Source organism: Saccostrea cucullata, unplaced genomic scaffold (assembly GCF_032062105.1).
Source record: "Saccostrea cucullata isolate Sc308-1 unplaced genomic scaffold, CSIRO_AGI_Scuc_v1 ctg4879, whole genome shotgun sequence".
Classification (NCBI taxonomy): domain Eukaryota; kingdom Metazoa; phylum Mollusca; class Bivalvia; order Ostreida; family Ostreidae; genus Saccostrea; species Saccostrea cuccullata.
Genome location: NW_026936391.1, coordinates 5,022 through 26,675, shown reverse-complemented (window position 1 = coordinate 26,675; position 21,654 = coordinate 5,022). Strand labels below are relative to the sequence as shown.

Here is a 21,654-nt window from a genome sequence, read left to right as displayed (position 1 = left end):
TGACTGGACTTTCAAACGCTGACCATGCAAATAAAGTTTTCTTCATTTCGGCAAGGGAAACATTTTATTTTAGAGATACACAGAGACTACCCCCCCCCCCCACCACTACTCTTCTCCTTCTTATCATGTTCTCAATGATTATGATCGATGTCCGATTATATTAAAATGTTAATATTTTTGGTATTGGATATTTTAAATACCATTATTTAAATTTTTGTTGTTGTAAATACTACCATGGGTATTACCCATGGTAGTGTTTACAACAAGAAAAATCTGAAAAAATAGGCCTGATAATTTATTTCATTTCTTTTTTTTTTTTGCTCGTTAACTGTGTATTGTCTAAATTAAAAAAAAGATAAACCAGTAAATAAAAAGAAGCAGCAATATTCTATCTATGGATTCACTTCTTAAAAATTCTGTGCAGAAGGATGCATTTTTAATAATATCCCTAGAATTACCCAATGCCAACCAAGGAAAATAAAAAAAAACGGCGACAAGTAGCTATTCCAATTGACGCCATTTTGATTTTAAAATAGTAACAACCGGAAGCACTAGGTAGCCATTACTGCATGCGATTTGTGGAAGGATATTGGATCTTATAGTTAAATCGTGGTAAGTAGTATTTAATGGACTTTGTTGTTGATGACAGTGATGTGTAAGGTATTTTTGTGATTGGATATAGTTTGTGCTTTGTCAAAAAGATGTTAAAACCAGTTCATTTATTTTAAATCGATGAAGAACAGGTAAATTATATTTGCACGAGAAGGTCGCTGCGTTGGTATTTTCTTTGATTCCTTGGCATCATGAAGAAATATCACAGATGTAAACATTTTAAATGAATTTTTTCATGCTATTAATCTTTATTGAACTGTAAAATATTTTCTGTAGCATTGCACATTTTCCCACGTATTTTTTAAAGAGTAGGAAGATTGGTCAACACAGAATGTTTCTTTAAATCGAATTACCTGCCTTGATATAGTCTATTTCTTTTTCGACTAATCACAAGAACATGTATTTTTACATACATATGGATGTATAGAAGGCAATTGGACAATGGACTTCTGAATTAAAGTTATTATAAATATTTCTTTCTAATTTTAGGAGTTCTATTGCTCGCTACGCGAGCGGCGCTTCGCGCCGCCTCGCTGCGCTCGCTATTATAAATATTTTTTTCTAATTTTAGGAGTTTAGAAATTACAGTGACACATTGTGAAATTACAGAGTGACTGAAATTTCCATAGAAGGTAAACACATGTTTTGTCAAGAAAGCATTAACTGCTTTTATATACGTATCATATTTTTATTTCATATTTTTTATTTTCTTTCGTTCAATGTCTTCGTCTTTTATTTTTAGTTCAATTTTCTTCATCTTTTATATTTAGTTTATTTTCTTTGTTTTTTGTGTGTGTCAATCTTCATTTTTGTTTTGTTTGTGTTTCATTTTGCACAGCATTTATGGTAAAAATTCATTTAACAATCAATTTTGTGCACATATATATAATCCTTCCGTGACGTCATCTACCATCTTGCTTTCTACCTTCCTCTGACAACTACATCATGACTGAGTCAAAACTTTTGAAATTTTTAAACCTTCCCGCACCAGAACCATCTGGAAAAAAAATATACCAGCCTGTTGTCCTCTCTGATAGTAAGGGAAAATGGCTCGAAAGAGCAATAACGACTAAGTGTGACATTATTTGGTTTTCTAAAAGTGGCGCGAAGATTGAGGAAAGTACTGAGTGGCTCAAAAGAAACCTAGATAACAAAATCGGGAAATATGGAAATGTGTGGCTTTATGTCTGGTTAGGTACCTGCAATTTGACCAGTAGAAACAATAAGTACATTAGTCTGAACCAAAATAAAAATGAAGTCGTAGAAAATATTCAAACAAAATTTTATGAGATAATTAAAATTATGAATAAATATCCCTGCTCCAAAGTCACCATCTTAGAAGTACCACCTTACTCAATAAAAGCATGGAATATAAAGAAAGGACACCCAAACCCACAAATTTTTGAAGAACAAGATAAGGAACTAGAAGAACAACTTTTTTAAATTAAACAACAAAATAAAAGAAATCAACTCCAATCTTAAAACCCATTCACCAGCATTTTCTGTAGATCTACACAAAACCTCCAAAACAAAATCAGGAACAAAGAAAACATCAAAACTCAGGAAATTTACTAACTTTTCCCTTTTGGCCGATGGAATTCATCCAGGAACATTAATTGCCAAAGTTTGGTTGAAAAAAATCAGAGATCAATCTATAAGAGACTGCTGGGCCTGAGGAAACACACCAAGATATACAGATCCCAAGTCTAATATTTGTCCAGTTTGCAGGCAAATGACTTGGTAGGGAAAGAAATTTTGCATACAATTATTTTATCTTCAATAATGATAATTTTACACTGTTTCACAAAATTGCATGGCATTTAATAACAATTTTTTAAAGCATATCCTTTAAATAAATTTACAAGATGTCAAATGGCCATAGTGATCAGCTGAATAATAAAACAGTACAATACAACAATGTAAAGGATCTACCGGTATAAAAGTAAATATGTAAAAGACAACTCATGGGCAAAGAAGAAGATTTTCCAAGTAATAATGCATTTTTATTGTATGATTACTAGCTAAATCTCCTCTCTTCCTCCAGAATCCCTGTCAATTTAGAACTTAATTTTGCTAAAGGGCTCTGTAATTATTACATTAGTGCCAAAAGTGTGACTGTTGTCCAAGCATAAAGAAGAAGATTATTTAAAGATTGCATTAATTCTGATGGTTTTGCTCCCGTCCCATAGGCTGCGGGGGTGGGCATGAAATTCACAATGTTTGACTGTTTGTTTCCCTTTACCCACAGATGCTATATACCAAAATTGGTTGTCACTGGTTCAGCAGTCCCAGAAAAGAAGCTGATGATAATAAAATGTTCACACACAATGCACAATATAACACACAAAAAAGATAGAAGACTGAAGTATATATACGTACACAGATGACTTAAAAAAGGGAACTTTTATAAGTCAATTCAGAATTTAAGAAAATATCCATAATTGTCTAACAAGAGAAGCATATTACTCATTTATTAAAGTAAAGTCTTTGCTTTCATTATCAAAAATACTAGGAATTGTGGAAATAAGTCAAAAAATTTCAACGGCTGAAAAGGTTGAATGTAAAATAATTCATTAGAATCGTAAAAATGGATATTATTGAATTCTTTCAAGTAGTAAAAAGTCACAATATTTCATTTTCTTTCAATTTACTATTTCAACAATTTGAACATACATCAGTCGATCTGTCTTCTTTCTTATATGATGCATTCATAACTGTCTATTGTAATTATTAATGGAAGTATGTTTATGTCTTGTGCATGTTTTAAAATGTTCATACATTGTTTATGTTAATGTTTTTGGTGTAAGGTGTATTGCCTAAATGTTCATTTGAAATGTATGTAATATCTATTTAACTTAAAATATTTATAACTGTATCAGCCATACTTCTAAATTTTATATATATTTAATTACTTATTTATGGCTATAAATAAGAACATCTATGAATTATATTTTACATTGTATAATTGTTTAATAAACTAAGGAGCTGATAAGAACAGGTTTATAATCTCTAAACAAACGATATTTTAGGTTGTGTACTGGGATTATAAAGACTGGATGAATGACTGTGAGTTTCAGTTAAGAGAGAGAGATCAGAGCTGAAGATTATTTACTACATTTTGAGAAATAGACTATAGAAGGTATGAAGTAAGAGTTATCTTTCATTATAAGAATTACTCCTTCAATAATGAGATTGAGTTACTGCCCTTTGGAGCCAACTTCCACTTGAGGTAGAGGTTATTAGAAGTAATTTCAATAACAATGTGAAGGACAATCAATGAAATTCTTCCTATTTATAACTAAGTTCTGCACTTTAGGACCTATTGATGATCATTATATTACCAATGTTTTCTATTTAATTTTTAGGTGGAATAGCTACGACAAGAGATTATGAGGATATTGGAATTTCCACATGATGTTGACAAAGACCTGCTCTATTTTTGTAAGTAGATTTAGAATTATTGAATTTGTTATTTATTTCATTAAAAACATGTTACTACATGGATCATAGATTTTTTTTGGACTAAAGATCTAGTATAAGATCATCCCGTTGGCGTTTCCTCTGATTTTATAAACAGACTTACAGTGTCTTCAGATGTTATGAATTTCTGTCACTGTAAAGTGTTTGCAAAGCTAGCAGTCTAGTCGATGGGGATATTCAGTAGTACATTATACAAGTTAACAAAGTAAATAATCGTCAGAAAATTATACACATCCGAATATTATCCTTTCGTTCGAATTTCCTCAATGACAATTATAAAATAACGTTGTAGTACTCGTTCGTTCGAATATTCTCAATGACTTGAATGTGTACACAAGCTGGTGATTGTACTTAGAAATATATTGTCATGTCTAACTTTGTCTGTAATTTGCAAGTTACAGTTTATAAGTATCTTGATCATTGTTGATTACAGTCATCAGCATTACTGATTAGAAAATTAATTATTATCTTCTCTCAGACAGGTTAAAAGTATTCTTCTACTGTAGTGTACTATAGGGATTAACAAACATTGCGTGTGTTGCAAGTACTATTTCCTTTTTTTCTTCCCCTATTTGTTTTTTTTTTTTGGCTGTCAACAGGTTGGGACCAATCGCCCAAATGGGATATACTATTTTTTAATTAATGATTATTACATGTCATGATGGACATAACTAATCACCCAAAAACTCATACTTATATTGTTTGGAAGTATCCAAATATCAAATTACTTAATCTCTGTTAGAAAATTTGCTGATCCTCTGAAGTTTACATAAGACATGTACCCACATGATTATTGATATAATCAATTATTAAAATGTTTTTTTTTTTTTTCAATCTCTGAAAATTATACATCTGTGTGCATGTTGATCCTTATGTCTAAGTAAATATTAAAAGGCACAAATGCTAAGACTTTTTTATTTTACATATTTATTTGTAAAAATATTTTTATTACTTTGAAATGAAATAAAAAACATTCTAGCTTTATTACTAATAATAATGATTTTTTATTAGAATTGATAGGGAATTGGATGTTTAAGAAATAAAGTTCACTTTTTCGTGAATGTTGCAGTATAACCTGAATTGTTAATGTAGCATAGATTTAAATTACACAAGGACTCCCATGCCAATTTCAATAGTCATCGCCCACTGACTTCAAACACAAAGGTAGCCGCACAAGAATTACATGCATATTAGGCCTCCTAAGCGTCAGACAGAGATGGGTGCACATGAGATTTGCCTTCTTAGCTCCTGACCTATTGACCTGCCTAATTTACATTCCCGTAGAATTATCAGGAAATCAACTCTCCTAACTTTCAAAGAGTTACCACAGAGAAAAATAAAGTGCCCTGCCACAGCATGATATGTCCGTCAAATATTGTTCAATAATCATTAAATTGGTTAGAGTGAAAGAAAATCAGATAACCTTGATTAACAGATTGACACAGATTTCAATGATCTAATTTCCATTTCTTATCATGTTGAAAATATTGTACATATACATCTCTAAGAGACTTACAGTGTAGGGATTAATTATAACTAATAATACATCATATAATTTTAAATTGTGTTAGAGCTTAACAAATATCTATATGCAGCTTTAAATTGTTTATTGAATATTTTGTGAAATAATGGAAATGCTACAGGCTAATAAAAAAATAAAAAATCAATCATATTCTTTAGACTATAAAATTCTAAGTGAGACATGACTGAAATTTGTTGCAAATATATATAAATAAAAATTGAAATGTAATTTTTTTTTTTCAATGAACACATTGTATAATTAGCTTTAATTATATTATACAATACTAATTTAGTTTTAATCATTCACTAAAACATTAATTTCTTTTAATTACATTAAATCAATTGAAAGATCTTTATCTGGAATATGGCCATCAAGAACTCTTAATTAATACAAGCAACTATGAGGTCACAGTGACCTTGAAATAGGCTGGACAGGATTTTTCCATATTTGGCCATATCATCTTTATTAAAGGTCAGAGCAACCTACTTTTTGTGCGTGTCACACCGTCTACCCAAGAAGTATTAGTTGACAATCCTAGGCCTAATAGTATTCAATTTATGAGCCGGACATGAATGGACAGATGGACGGACGAACATGAAGCCTATATGCATGTACATAACATAATACGTCCCGTCTTAAGACAGGCGTATAAAAACAGACATGGAAATATGGCATCATCTGACATCATGAAAAATTCTCAAGGGCACAAAACTACTATTATAATAGTACAGATACTGGTAAATGTATGCAGAGCATGCACAAAGTTTCATTTATGGTATATTTAGAGATGAAAATAATTAATATTTTTATACTTCAACCTCTTTAGGGTGAATTTTAGTGTCACCAGTCATTTTGGCTGGATTGAGAAATTTGAGTGATCGATTGATAGTTTGATACTCAACATGTTCAATTCATTTTCTAAATTTGGTGAAAATTTAATCCATGCTTTGTTATTATACATGTAATTGATATTGTATGATTTATTCTATTTTTTCCTTTAACAAAAAATGAAGATATATATATACTGACATAGTGTACATGTACCTTGAAGATTTGTCCCCCTTGTAAATACAAGAAATGCAAAGGTAATTCTTTATGAGAATAGAAAGAATTAAGGAATACAATGTAATAGAATTTTTCAAACCATACAACAAAAACTACTTTGAATAATTAATATGCAACCAACCATTTACAATCGAATTCTGCAGTTTTATTTCTTAAATATTGAAAAAAATCAAATTTGATAATTTTTAGCTCACCTGAGCCGAAGGTTCAAGTGAGCTTTTCTGATCACATTTTGTCCGTCTGTCAACTTTTCACATTTTCGACTTCCTCTTAAGAACCAATGGGACAATTTTAACCAAACTTGGTACAAAGCATCCTTGGGTGAAGGGGAATTTAAATTGTTAAAATGAAGGGCCAGGTTCTCTCACAAGGGGAGATAATTAAGAAAGACAAAAATAGGGTGGGGTCATTAAAAAATCTTCTCAAGAACCACTGGGCCAGAAAACTTGACACTTATGTGGAAGCATCCTGGGGTAGTGTAGATTCTAAATTGTTCAAATTATGACCTCTGGGGGTTGTCGGTGCCACAATAGGGAATCAAAGTTTTACATAGAAATATATAGGAAAAGTCTTTAAAAATCTTCTTCAAGAGAACCACTGGGCCAGAAAAGCTGAAACTTATGTGGAAGCATCATGGGGTAGTGGGGTAGTGTAGATTCTAAATTGTTCAAATCATGACCCCTAGGGGTTGGGCGGGGCCACAATAGGGAATCAAAGTTTTACATAGAAATATATAGGAAAAGTCTTTAAAAATCTTCTTCAAGAGAACTACTGGGCCAGAAAAGCTTAAACTTATGTGGAAGCATCCTGGGGTAGTGTAGATTCTAAATTATTTAAAATCATGACTCCTGGGAGTTGGGCGGGGCTACAATAGGGAATTAAATTGTCCAAATTAAGACCCATGGTTAAGAATTGCATGGTCAAAGCTTCTCAGGTGAGCGATGTGGCCCATGGGCCTCTTGTTTTAGCTCTACTGGTCAGAGACCAGAAGAGCTTATGAGATAGGAAGGTGTCCCTTTGTCTGTCCATCTAGCTGTCCATCCGTTGTCTGTCCGTGGCGTCTAGTTGTCTGTCTAGCTGTCCATCTGTCTGTAATTTTTCAAAACACTACTCCTCTGTTTTATTCTGATTTCAATATAACTTGGCACACAAGTAGACTGCACTAAGGTACATAGTGTATTTTTGTTTTTTTTTATTTTAATGAACGGTGCTGCCATGGTTACTAAAAATAGAAATTTCTGTATAAAAATTCCTTTAAAACGCTACTCCACCTACAATTTTGGTATGATTTCAATGTAATATGGTACACAAGTAGACTACACTTAGATACATAATTCTATTTAATGCTGTCTGTTGCAAAGTTTCAAATCCAAGTGCTTCTTTTTCTTTGTTATGCATACAGACCAGTAGAGCTACAGTCTCATCAGAGACTTCTTTATTATCCTTTTCATCACACAGCAACTTTCTTTTTTTCAGTATACACAGATATATACATATACACATAAAAGGAGACATCATCTCATGATCTGTGGATCCATTGAAAACTTTAAGGACAAAACTGTTGATAATTCATTCATGTAAAGAGTGTTGACTTGAATATTGAATATCTAATGAATGGAACTAAGTTAGAGAATTAGTTTAATAAGTATTGTATATTACTCTTTTTATTCATCTGTCAAATTTCTTAATTAAAAATTAAACTTAGGCGTAAATAAGGATTTTTTTCATTATTTTAATTAGAACAAGTTCTTTAATCTATTTTCCTCTTACATAATTGATAAACAGGCATTTAAGGTCATGCGCAATGTAGTTTGCACTTTATTGGGTTCTTCCCTGGAGTTGAAGAGTTCCACTAAAGGAAGGACCTGTGTGCAATATTTTTATTGTCTATATAAGGATTTGTAAATCTCCTCTAAAACAGTTTTGATGAAAAAAAAATCTGGAATTTATGTTTTGTAATTTTTGCACATTTTTCTTTGAATAATGCAAAAATTTTCAAACTTTAATATCTTTTCAAAATCCCTGGAAATGTATGCTGATTTTTTGTCTAAAAATATGTAATATGGTACATGTATTATAAAATTAAATTTAGAATTTCTTGAAAAATTATCAGTAGGTAAGGTACCTTGCATATTTCCTTAAAATCTAAAATGAAGGGATGTGTACCTTTATTAAATGAACTAGGGAACTCATGAAGTGTGCATATTTATTTAATAGACTAAGTGTTTTATTTTGCATGCACTATGCCTAAAGGCAGAGATTTTTTACTGGGTGGTAAATTCCAGGTGAAGGAGGGGCTTATTTTGTACAGGTGTGAATGCCTTGGGGGCTATCAGTCTACCTGTGGCCATCTGTCACCTAATTTCTATACACAGGAAGTGGTTTAATACACAGTGAAATACCCAGATGTCAAACTTTACCTGTGTTGGCGATTTTGAGACAATTTTCAAATTAGTAGTAAAAAGTTTTTTTAATCTATATTGATTTATTTTTGAATGTTTGAAAACACCCCTACCCATTTAAAACAATTATGATGATATCATACTATAAACTCAAATATTACAACAAAGATTAGTTTAGATGTTAAAGTATAAGTCTAATGACCAAATAAGACTTAATGTTTCATTCACCCCCAGTATTCCATGAATTGAATGAAAAGATTTTAAGCCTATATTGTTAATTAACTATATTTCATTAAAAAGAAAATGTAGTCAGGGTTTGACACATGGTGCACAAGCCGGAGGCGAGTGCACTATGTCAATGTGTCAAACCCTGACTACTATAATACATGTAGGCATATAGTACATGCAAAATACTACACTAATATTAATATTATGCATCCCTATTATAATGTCACCATGTGCAACGTGCGTCATAATCTTTTTCTTTAATTTTGAACTTTCCATGCTTTATGTATAATGTGCAGATAGTTTTAGAGAATAGTATTTGACTGAAAGGGGGGGGGGGGGGTTACAAGAAACTATTTTAAAAGAATTATTTTGAATGTCAATTTTTCATCTGAAGTGTTAAGTACTGCAGAACTGTAGCTCTCCGAAATAATATATATTGACAGACGGGAGAGCTACATGTGCAGTGGCACCCATAGTCGAGCACTATTTCGGCATAGTATGTTTATGCTACAGTGTATTTAAATCCTAAGAACATAATGCAAGAATAGTAGGGTATATGGGTTATGTCTTAGAGACAAACTGACAGGAAGCATAATAATTGACAGTATGCATTTATGACAAGAAAATTGAATTCCTGAAAGAAGTTGAATAAATTTAAGCCACTGAAGTACCAATCTAGTTAAAATTAGATGTTAGATCTGCTCACATAGTCACTAAAGTTAGTTTAGCGAGTATGCGTGCGGGTTTAACATCTTTTTTAAATTACACGTAGATTGCTGAAGTAAAAGTTTAATACCCAATATCATTCTGCTATATTTGCATCCGTGCTGCTATTAACAGTGAGCTTTAACTAACTGTGGCCTGAATCTCTTATTTTATGTGTTATGGGATGTCCAAAATCAAGGTGCATGCAGATGTTTAACAGAGAAGAAACTTGCAATGGCCTAATGTGACTTATCAGTTGAATCCATGTCAATGGTGCATATAGTTATTTTATGTACCAAAAATAATAAGTAAAAGATCAGCAGAGTACTTTTATTAAAGAAGTAACAGAACTAAGGAAAACTTGTCTTCAACTGGATGATAAGAAACACTGAGTAGAGTACCACCGCAATTTCTGGATCCATGCCCTTTCATCATGTTTATTTTTGAACGGGTTCAATGAACTGTCAAAAATTATTGATATGTTTCTAATTAAGGTGTAGGTAAAAAGTTTTGAAATTAGTGAAAAGGTAAAATTGTTAAATATTTTAATGCAAACTACCAGTAAATGTGCATAATGAAGACGGTTGATTTTTTTTCAACATTATTTCTTGTTCATTTGTCAGATCGGGTTCGTTATGTGTAAAATAATTTCCAGCTGTCATTGGAACAAAAACAAGGCATGATCAGGATCATACAAAGAAAATTTAGAGTAAAAAATAGGTAAATTATTGCAGTTTGTTCATCTGAATAAGTTTTAAAACTCTTTGAGACTCTCAGAGTGAATGACACGCCCCAATTTCATGTGATTTTTTAATTGGAAACCCATCAGTTTAGTGCAGCAAACAGGCAAAGATCTAACAACATATATGGATCTGATCTTATTGTAAAGCTTGACAAATGACACTTACGCAATAAATTAACCTTAATGATTAGGAGGAAAATAAACAAAAAAGATTTGTTGTTTCTTTTAATTGCATTTTTTTCTCATTCAAAATTTACATACAAGGAATAAAAGAAGGTAATCTACATACAAGGAAATTGTCTTTTTAGTTTTAAAAAAACTGAAAGTTATAGAGATAAACCTCTTTTGATTTTTAGTGCTATTTTATGTAAAATCTTTAATCATTTGAAAAATAAAACATTACCCCACTGCCCCCAAAATTGGTTAATTTTAAGAAATAAAAAAAAAATGGTGTAGGAAACACAGTAACTTGAATGAAAATAAATAATTAATGGTAGTTAAACTGTTCAATATTTTATTTATTTGGTTTAAAACTGTTGTTTCTTAATCCCATGGGAGAATTTTTTTCTATTTTGAAATAAATATGGGATAAATCCCACATTTATAAAGAGATGGAAGATTATTTTCTGTATACAAATATATGGGAGATTTTGTCCCATTATAAAGCATTTATGGGATTTTCAAACTTCTATGGGACAAAAAATCCCACAGAATAACTTTTTCTCCCACAGAATAATGGTGGGATATTGGTTAGGAGAAAAAATCCCACCATTATCCCATGGGATTTCTTGATTTCAGGTGTAATATCTTTTTACCTATAAGATAATCAGGTGTAAAGTTTGGTTCATGTGTTAAGTTTTGAAAAATCCCATCAGATGACATAAATGGTTTCCACATATCTTTGGAAAAGTGGTTGGCGAAAGTCCGGACAAATGTCGTGTCCGGAGTTAAATGTCGCACTGTTTATATTATTTTGTACAATAACATTTTAAGTTTAGTAGGAAATAACTGCATACTCAAAAGTGCTTAATTTAATGTTGGATGTTTTCCCGTGAATTAGAAACGTCACCTCCAATTACAACTACCATGCACGCGTGCATGTAAGTTTAAGACTCATAAAACAATATCCACCTCGATAAAAACAGGGAAAAAAAAATATTGCAAACCCAGCTAGTGTTTATTCGGCTATCAAAATACATAAAACTAGCAATGAATAAATGTACAAGCGATTACGATTGATTTTAAACAAGCTGAGATAGAGTGAAATTAAATGATATGAAAGAAACTACATGATTTCAAACCCAATTTTCCATTTGTAACTATCGGAGTACACAATGGATTTTCACATATGCCCACTGTTCTCTGCAACCACGTGCTTGTAAACGAGGACCGGGCAACACAACTTTAGACACAAAGCGACAAAGCTGGATATAAACTGTTTGCTATATTACAAATACGTGAATAAAAGTATATTATACAGTATTTTTTTTTATTGTCAATGTTTATTCAATCTTTAAAAATATGATATCCCGGTAAATGGAGAAACAAAAGATTGATGGTGAAAAGGAAACGTAGCACATATACAATATTACCTATCACTATCCATCACTATTTATAATTATTTGCCCCTTCTCAACATAGGCGTCGGAACCGGGGGGTGGTGTAGAGGGGGCTTAGCCCCCCCCCCCCCCCCCACTTTTTTTTCCAAATATATACGTAGTAAAGACATTGAACGTTGTTTCGTAGGTTTAGCCCCCCCCCCCCCCCCCACTTTCGACAGAAACCTAGCAGTATAGGTTAGAAATGGGTGTTTTTGTTGTTTATAAAAAAATTTTGGTACTAAAGTTTGAAACATACCCCCCCCCCCCCCCCCCCCCGAAATAGGATTTTCGCCTTTGGGGAATAGTTCCTTTTTCTTTCTTTTTTTTTTTTTTTTTTTTTTGCTTGTCAGGTTTTTTTGGAAGGTAAAAAAAAATTTCTATTACACTTAGCCCCCCCCCCCACTTTCAATTTGCTTCCGACGCCAATGCTCAATAAAATATATTAACACAGAATAGAGAATTTTTTTTTTTATTTTGCGCGAACAGGCCAAAGAAAGCGAACACAAGTCAAAATGATTTTATGCACCAGTGTTTGGAATTACGATTAAGTATAAAAGATGGACGAATTAATCTTATTGAATCGCGATGTAATTAAAAACACAGTTTTCTAGGTCTTTGTACACAATGGTCTAATACAATCACAAGCACTTGCTTTGTTTATGTCCACAGGTGGCTGGTACACTGGTGACCGCGATCGGCAGCGTGGGATTCTCGGCTTGTGTTACATAACTGCATGGGGATCATAAAATGTATACAACTAATGATCGTGAATTATTCGATGCAGAAAGTTTAAGATTAATTATATAGTTTGTTACAATGATAAACGTAGAAATATAGATTTCATATCTTCCGCTTTTAAAAACATGTTCACTATAAAACTAATTAAATAAAGAAAAATAGAAAAATTAGTTGTAACTAGAGCAAAGCTCGTTGCAAAGCAACGAGTGGGTCTTCCTTCCTAGCGATAAGCAAAAGATTAAATGTTTCTGTCTAGATTGTCAACTTTGCTAACATTCTCTTTTTCGATTTGTCTCAAAAACCCTTACTTGAATTCTTTAATTTGGTGTGAGCATGAGGTCTAAAGGGTACTCTCTCTAACAGCAATCTTGAAATCGTATCCACAACAGTTTAACTTCCAATATTATGACTTTTGATATCGGATATATCATGTTTGTTGCAATTATGTTTGTGAAACGTGTCATACTACAGAAACATAAGTGTTTTGCTACATTACCATCTTAAAAATGGCTTTAAAATCATTTAATATACAATATAAATAGGTAAATAAAATAAACAAATTATATAATAATTCAAAAAATCCAAATGTATTTACAATAATGATGAACAATCTTCATTAGTTGCAATCAGTAAGTAGAACAATACTTTTATAATAAACGCACAGAAATGTGTTGTGTATGTTTCGAATTTGAAGCTTTCCACTAGCAACTGGTGGTACCTCAATAGGAGTGTAAAATTCTCTGAAAGGTATATAATTGTGAACATATTACATATAGCTGTGTATTCTTTTTTAGCGACTTTGGCGGAATGCAGCAATCACTAAATCAAGTACAAAGCTAAAAGTCTTGTACATAAACATAAATAAGAATATCTACGCTAACTTATTCAAAAGTCAATTTCCACCAAATATTGTACAAGCTAAATATAATACATTTAGAGCATTAAAGAAACAAATCTCTTCGAAGGTATTGCCCTGCATAAGAACAATTTGAATCCCCTACACTAAGGATGCTCTGTGCCAAGTTTCACTTTGGTTCTGGAAAATGATATTGTGAAATTTTAGACAATGATGATAATGGATAAAATTATGTTTTTAAAAAATTTACTGGTTCCTTTAGCTCAGATGGGCTAATAAGTATGCAACAGGCACAGTTTTGGAGTTGACATTGAAATGCGACTGGACATCTCTTCAATCTTGTTTTAGAAAACTACATGTACATGCCCTATGTACTGAATTCCTTGGAATCATACACATGTTTATGCCTTTAATTAGTTGTATGTGCCAAAATAACAATTTTTTTTTACATTATACTGTAAAAAATACACATACATGTATTACAAGATCTTATATTCCTGCTGAAGACAGAGGATCTATCTTAATCATTAGAATAAGTAAGTCTAAACTTTGAAAGGGAAGACCTTAATAAAGAGGTCAACATGCTACACAAACAAAATATTATTATATTTAAAAATAACATTTATTCCAATGTAATTACTGGTACATGTATTTCTGTTACAAAAACTATTTCACTTGAAAAACTGAGAGCAATTGATATGTTCATATTTGTGGATTTATGTTGTCAAATCAAAATTTAAAAATAATACACAGTGTGTTTTAAAATTGTCTTCACAAACCAAAACTTGACTTATTTTCACTATGCTGTTTATTCCATGTCACATCCAAACAGATGATCTTCTGGCAAATCATGGTCATGCTTGGTATCAAAATTCAGTATTCAGATGAGTCACACCTATCCAAAAGAAATTGAAATTTTTTAATTTATAATTCTTTTACTAATAAAAAGTGCAATTCATGAGATTATAAATTAGATTATCAAATTGAGAGATAAGATATTGTCACATTTTCTGTGTATAATTTGTAAATTTTAATGTACTCTTTCATCAATTAAAAGAAGTTTACACCAATTAAGGCAGTCATTTATGCTATCCCCTAATAAGACAACATACAAGTGCAAAGTAATCATGCACTAGTGGGTTTAGGATAATGTGCTAGAGTATTTATGACAACATACTAGCACGAGGTGACAATGTGCTAGCATGTACGTCAGTGATAATATGCCAGCACACTGAATCCAACATGCAGTGAAGCTAACACTCAACAGATTGTTTAGAGTTGTGTTTGCATGATATTTTGTTTTGTGTAAACACAGCAGCGTGTTGTTTAAAGCTGCATTAGAGTGGCAGTCTGTTGAAATTAACATGCTAACACACTGCAACTTCACATCATTGGAACACCATAATTTTAAAACTGGCAAACCAATATCTTATGATTACTAACTAGGTAATTGCAACTGTAAATGCTGATTTCATGGTGACAATAATACCGGTAATTCACTGTATATCTGAGAACTGATCAATTATAATAAGGCGTGTCCAGATAGGGCCACTTGCTAAAGCTCAATAGCACTTTCATAAAAGCGTGCCATCTTACCGACACAAAAGACGCCATTAGGCTATCACACAGCTCGCCATCACAACACTGAAAAACACTTTCGCACTAACACAAGTTCGCACCACACGCTGTCACACTAACACACAACACACTGTCACGCTAATACAATTTCACACAACAAAATATCAGGCTAACACGAGTTCACACAACACACTATCATGCTAACACAAATTCACAAACACGCTGTCTCGCTAACACAAGTTCACACAACACGCTGTCTTGCTAACACAAGTTTTACACAACACGCAGTCTCGCTAATACGAGTTCATACAATACACTGTCTAGCTAACACAAGTACATGCAACACACTGTCACGCTTAGATGAATTCACACAACACACTGTCACGCTAACATGAGTTTACACAACACGCAGTCTCACTAACACGAGTTTACACAATACACTGTCACGCTTACACGAGTTTACACAATACACTGTCACGCTAACACAAAGTCACAAAACAGGCTGTCTCACTATTCACTAACACAAGTTCGCACCAAATGCTGTTGCGATAACACACTGTCATCCTAATACCATTTCACACAACACACTGTCATTCTAATACCATTTCACACAACACACTGTCAGGCTAACACGAGTTCACACAACACACTGTCACGCTAACACGAATTCACAAAACAGGCTGTCTCACTATTCACTAACACAAGTTCGCACCAAACGCTGTTGCGATAACACACTGTCATCCTAATACCATTTCACACAACACACTGTCATCCTAATACCATTTCACACAACACACTGTCAGGCTAACACGAGTTCACACAACACACTGTCACGCTAACACCAATTCAAAAAACATGCAATATCCCTAACACGAGTTCACATAACACACAGTCTGGCTAACACGAGTTCACACAATATGCAATCTCGCTAACACGAGTTCACACAACACACTATCTCTCTAACACCAGTTCACACGACAAATTTTCAGGATAACAAGTTCACACAACACACTGTCACGCTAACATGAATTCACACAACATGCTGTCTCGTTAATAAGAGTTCACACAACACGCTGTCTCGCTAACATGAGTTTACACAACACGCAGTCTCGCTAACACGAGTTTACACAACACGCAGTCTCACTAACACAAGTTTAAACAACACGAAGTCTCGCTAATACGAGTTCAATCAACACTCTGTCTAGCTAACACGAGTTTACACAACACACTGTCACACTTACACTTTATACACGATTTCACACAACACGCTGTCCCGCTAACACGAGTTTACACAACACATCGTCAAGCTACTGTCAGGCTTACACAATTAAGTTCACAAAACACACTGCCTTGCTAACACAAATTCATACAACACACTGTCTCGCTAACACAAGTTCACACAACACACTCACATTGCTGAGTTTAAAGTAAAGGTCTATCCTAATTTGAAGAGGTTTAACACTAACATATCTCTATATTAGTAAAGAGCTTCAAATTTAAGACAAAAACATTTATGCAGTAATGTTCCTTAACATGCATCTGGCATATAAAATGAATGAGACCTTAAAAACCTCACAGTACATGTTTACTTAGCTAAGTAAAGGTCTAAATTGATGCTATTCAACAATATATATCAACATCTCTAAGTATGTGAATGAGTGAAATTGTCAAATAATATTATAAATCAAAGTATCAATAAGAAGCTGAACCTTACGTCGCAGGTTCCAATCCCATTGCTAAATGCTTTAGACAGGTTACTCCTATGAGACTGCATAAACCAAGATTCTGTGTCACGGTAGGTGTTAGCACAAAATGGATCTCATACTTCTTAAAGGCAATAAGTGCTGAGTACAAGTCTATATTTGCAACTAATACCATCCCAAGTGGTGGCACCATGAAATGACTGAAAAATGTATGATTAAGGCAATTAAACAAACATAAAACCATTACAGCAGTCTTATCAAACAAAAAAGCAAACTTTCTATTATTACAATTTTTTTAAACAAATTTCTTTTGCAATTTAACTGAGCAATATTTGTCCTTTTTTGTCAGTAAAGTATGATATTAAATAATTAAGACTTTTTGAAAACATCTATTTATAGCAAGTCCAGACAGCAGCACAAATCCCTGCCCATAATGCGAGCTCTTATGATAAGACCTTGGCAAAAGAAGATTGTGACTTGCACATTGCTCCACACAATTTTTCCGCAGTATACTTTGGACCCATAGCTTCTTTAACATGTTTAAGCTACATTCAAAATTCATTTCTATTTAATTTGAATTAGCTATCCTTACTCATGTTCACATGGAGCTAATGGGAAGTAATTTAACGAGCAGTGAATTCATTCGAATTAAACATTTGAATAAACTCTCAGTGTGAACACTAAGCATGGATGCACCAAATGTCAAATGCGGCTTGACAAGCACAATCTAAATTAAAACTAAATAAGTATCTGCCCTCACCCTTACAGTCACACTGTCAATATATAATTAGTTGAATATATTTTGTAACATTAAGTGCAGTTTGAATTATAGAGTATGATCACTATGATAGATAGTAGGACTGTTGAAATTACATCCTCAAATTTAAAAAACATAGGTAATCAAAGATTACGAAGCTCACCTCGACGAATGTTATCAGTTTACGTAATGCAAATCTCACATAATATTTTCCTAATATTTAGTATTCATCCCAACAACAATATTCTTGCAAGTTGTGTTTAACCCCTTAGATGGCATAAACACATTTCTATGCATGTAGTGTGAAAAACATGTATATTGTTAACAAATATTCATAACTGTTAATACTGCAGATATCAAGGACTTCAAGTTCATTCCGACTGATCTGTTCCCAAAACTTTAACCTGGTCTCTTGAAAATAAAGGTCAGATCCAGCATCCGAAGCAAGTTTGGTAGTGTCCATCCTTACATGTAGGTGCATCATCCATGCAAGTTTGGTTTAGCTAGGGCTTACAGTTACTTGGGAATGAAAATGTAGGTCAGATCCAGCATCCGAAGCAAGTCTGGTAGTGTCCATCCCTAGATACATCATCAATGCAAGTTTGGTTCAGGTAGAGGCTTATAGTTACTTGGGAATGAAAATGTACATTAGATACAGCATCCGTAGCAAGTCTGGTAGTGCTTATTCATCCTTAGATGCATCATCCTTGCAAGTTTGGTCCAAATAGGGCTTATAGTTACTTGGGAATGAAAATGTAGGTCAGATCCAGCATCCAGAGCTAGTCTTTTAGTGTACATCCCTAGATACATCATCCATGCAAGTTTGGTTCAGGTAGGGCTTATAGTTACTTGGGAATGAAAATGTAGGTCAGATCCAGAATCCGAAAAGTCTGGTAGTGTCCATACCTAGATGCATCATCCATGCAAGTTTGGTCCAAATAGGGCTTTTAGTTCCTGTGGAATTGACCTTCTCCAAAAACTTTAACCTGGTCACTCATCTGGAAAATGTAGGTCAGATCCAGCATCCGAAGCAAGTTTCGTAGTGTCCCTTCCTAGATGCATTATCCATGCAAGTTTGGTCCAGGTAGGGCTTATAGTTCCTTGGGAATAGACCTGCTCCAAAAACTTTAACCTGGTCACTCGTCTGGAAAATTTAGGTCAGATCCAGCATCCGAAGCAAGTCTTGTAGTGTACATCTCTAGATGCATCATCCATGCAAATTTGGTCCTGGTAGGGCTTATACATGTAGTACTTGGGAATGGACCTGCTCCAAAAACTTTAACCTGGTCACTCATCTAGAAAATGTAGGTCAGATCCAGCATCCAAAGCAAGTCTGGTAGTGTACATCCCTAGATGCATCATCCATGCAAGTTTGGTTCAGGTAGGGCTTATAGTTACTTGGGAATGGACCTGCTCCAAAAACTTTAACCTTGTCACTCATCTAGAAAATGTAGGTCAGATCGAGCATCTGAAGCAAGTCTGGTAGTGTACATCCCTAGATGCATCATCCATGCAAGTTTGGTTCAGGTAGGGCTTATAGTTACTTGGGAATGGACTTGCTCCTAAAACTTTAACCTGCTAACGCCGACGCCGACGCCTGGGGTATACATCTCAACTTCGTCGAGGTGAGCTAAAAATAAAATATAAAGCTGTGGGGATTTACAAGGTAAACAGAGAGCGTCTGAACTGTAAAACAGATAATATATCGGTGTGTCTGTGTATTTCTAATAACATCAATGTATGTCACTGTCATGTAATCAGTAGTGTAAATTTTAAGTAATAAAAATATTCTAACCTTCATTCCAATGGTCCAAGCCAATCATACATTAAAATGTCGCCGTCAGCTCTTTCATCACATGATACAATTATCACTGGGGAATCCGAAGCAGAGTCAAGAGTGTTCATCCTTGTTAATGTGACAGTCAGAATTTCCTCGTAAACAATTCACACAAGATTCTTAGAATATATGAATCGGCATAATTCTGCTTAGAATAATGTTCCAGAGAAGTGACAAAGTACTTCGTAGCTGCAGATTAAATGAGTGTACATGTCTACAAACGGATTCTTTGTGAGAAAATGTTCAACTTGACAAATCATTCTATTTTCAGTTTGTAAACCATGGCAAACATGTGTCCGACGTCGACTCGAAGGGGCACACTAAAAACGGGATATACTAGAGACCTGATATTTACCTGACGTTTTAATTTTTGATTAAATGGTAATATTGAGTATTTTAAATTACTTATGTACAGACTTTATGACTTCGAGGCATATGCTATACAAAAATTCAATTGTTTGGAACATTTACAGACAAATTTGAATCAGGTCAAATCAGTGTTTAGTACATCGCGTCTTTAGTACCTTCCTATTTCCCACAATGCCGCGCGTTGTTTACAAACAAGCGCGAAAAAATCCTCTAAACTAGGTACTAATTATTGTTGTGTACATCATCACATTTTAAAATTATTTGAATAAAAAGAAAACAAAGAAACACCGAATCAAAACTATATCTTTTAGATGCATCAACTAAAAATGTGCACATGTATGCAGTAAAGGCTTGGCTGGCTATAGTAGACAACTTGTTCCTGAAAGGTTTCTCACATACATGTACTTGTTTTATAAAAAAAACAATTAAATATAGCTTGAAGTTTATTTCTTTTTATATCAAATGACAAGATTTTATAAGTTCGAAACCATTTCAGTCAAACTTTTTCATAATATACCAATATTTTTAGCTATCAGAAAAAAGCGTGTATGAGCTATTAACCCCTAATTATAGGGGCCAGCCCCTTTTCGTTAATTAAATATGAAAGCTCTCGTAATTACCCACAACTTTTGTGATATATTTCTTACCAAATTATTCTCGGTTTAAAAGTTATTACACAAAAAGTAGCAAAAATTCAAAGAAAAAAAATTACTAAAATTTGCCGTTTTATAGCTTCCAAACTTTAAGAAATCAGCTATATAATTTTATCGTTGTGCACATCTACAATGTATTGGCTACAAGTTCTCCAACTTTCGTGTAAATATCTTATGTCATTTTTGAGATTTTCAGTGGAAACGAGACATCAAAATTTTCAATTAAAGGGCAATAACTCACAAATAAAGGCATGCATAAAAAAAACTGAAAACAGGTTTAAATAGGTTTAACTACAAGCTATCTATCCTGAAAGTTTCATAACGATCAGTCCAAAGGTCTTTGAGAAATCGCCTGTCAAAAGTCGAGCGGGAAAAAAAAAAGAATAATAAGAAACAATAGAATAACAGTAGGGTCTTCCGAAGGAAGCGGAAGACCCTAATAAATAATGTAATAGTTAATCATAAAACACGTTTAAAACCTTATTTTGAAGAAAATCAACATAAAATACCGTAGGGAATATTACTTACAGCAAGTTATACACATGAAGAGGTCAGATTTACTTGCCGAATAAAAACGTTAAATGTTTACCTGACCTGCTTTCAACTGCGTATTATGCAATGACCCCGGTATATTCGAACAAATAAACATTCTCATCAGATCAAAAAGGTGTTAAAGAACAATTTTGCTCGTAAGATCCAGATCGAAATATTAACCGTTTTTGAGTTATAAAGCAAAAACTTCCAAGCTCCAAAGATCCCTAATTTTAGGGGCCATCCCCTTTTTTATAGTATCGAATGAAATCTCT

At 33.2% G+C, this 21,654-nt stretch overlaps 2 long non-coding RNA genes across 2 annotated transcripts; one reads left to right on the top strand and one right to left on the bottom strand.

Moving 5' to 3' along the window:
* The first annotated feature begins 500 nt into the window (after positions 1-500).
* Positions 501-3,816, top strand: LOC134245424 (uncharacterized). Its single transcript, XR_009987426.1, has 3 exons — positions 501-612; positions 1,184-1,244; positions 3,642-3,816. It is a non-coding gene; the product is annotated as an uncharacterized LOC134245424 (long non-coding RNA).
* A 10,226-nt stretch (positions 3,817-14,042) lies between these two features.
* LOC134245427 (uncharacterized) lies at positions 14,043-20,070 on the bottom strand. Its single transcript, XR_009987427.1, has 3 exons — positions 19,785-20,070; positions 17,244-17,432; positions 14,043-14,846 (listed from the first exon to the last, which is right to left on the bottom strand). It is a non-coding gene; the product is annotated as an uncharacterized LOC134245427 (long non-coding RNA).
* Between the last annotated feature and the right edge of the window lie 1,584 nt (positions 20,071-21,654).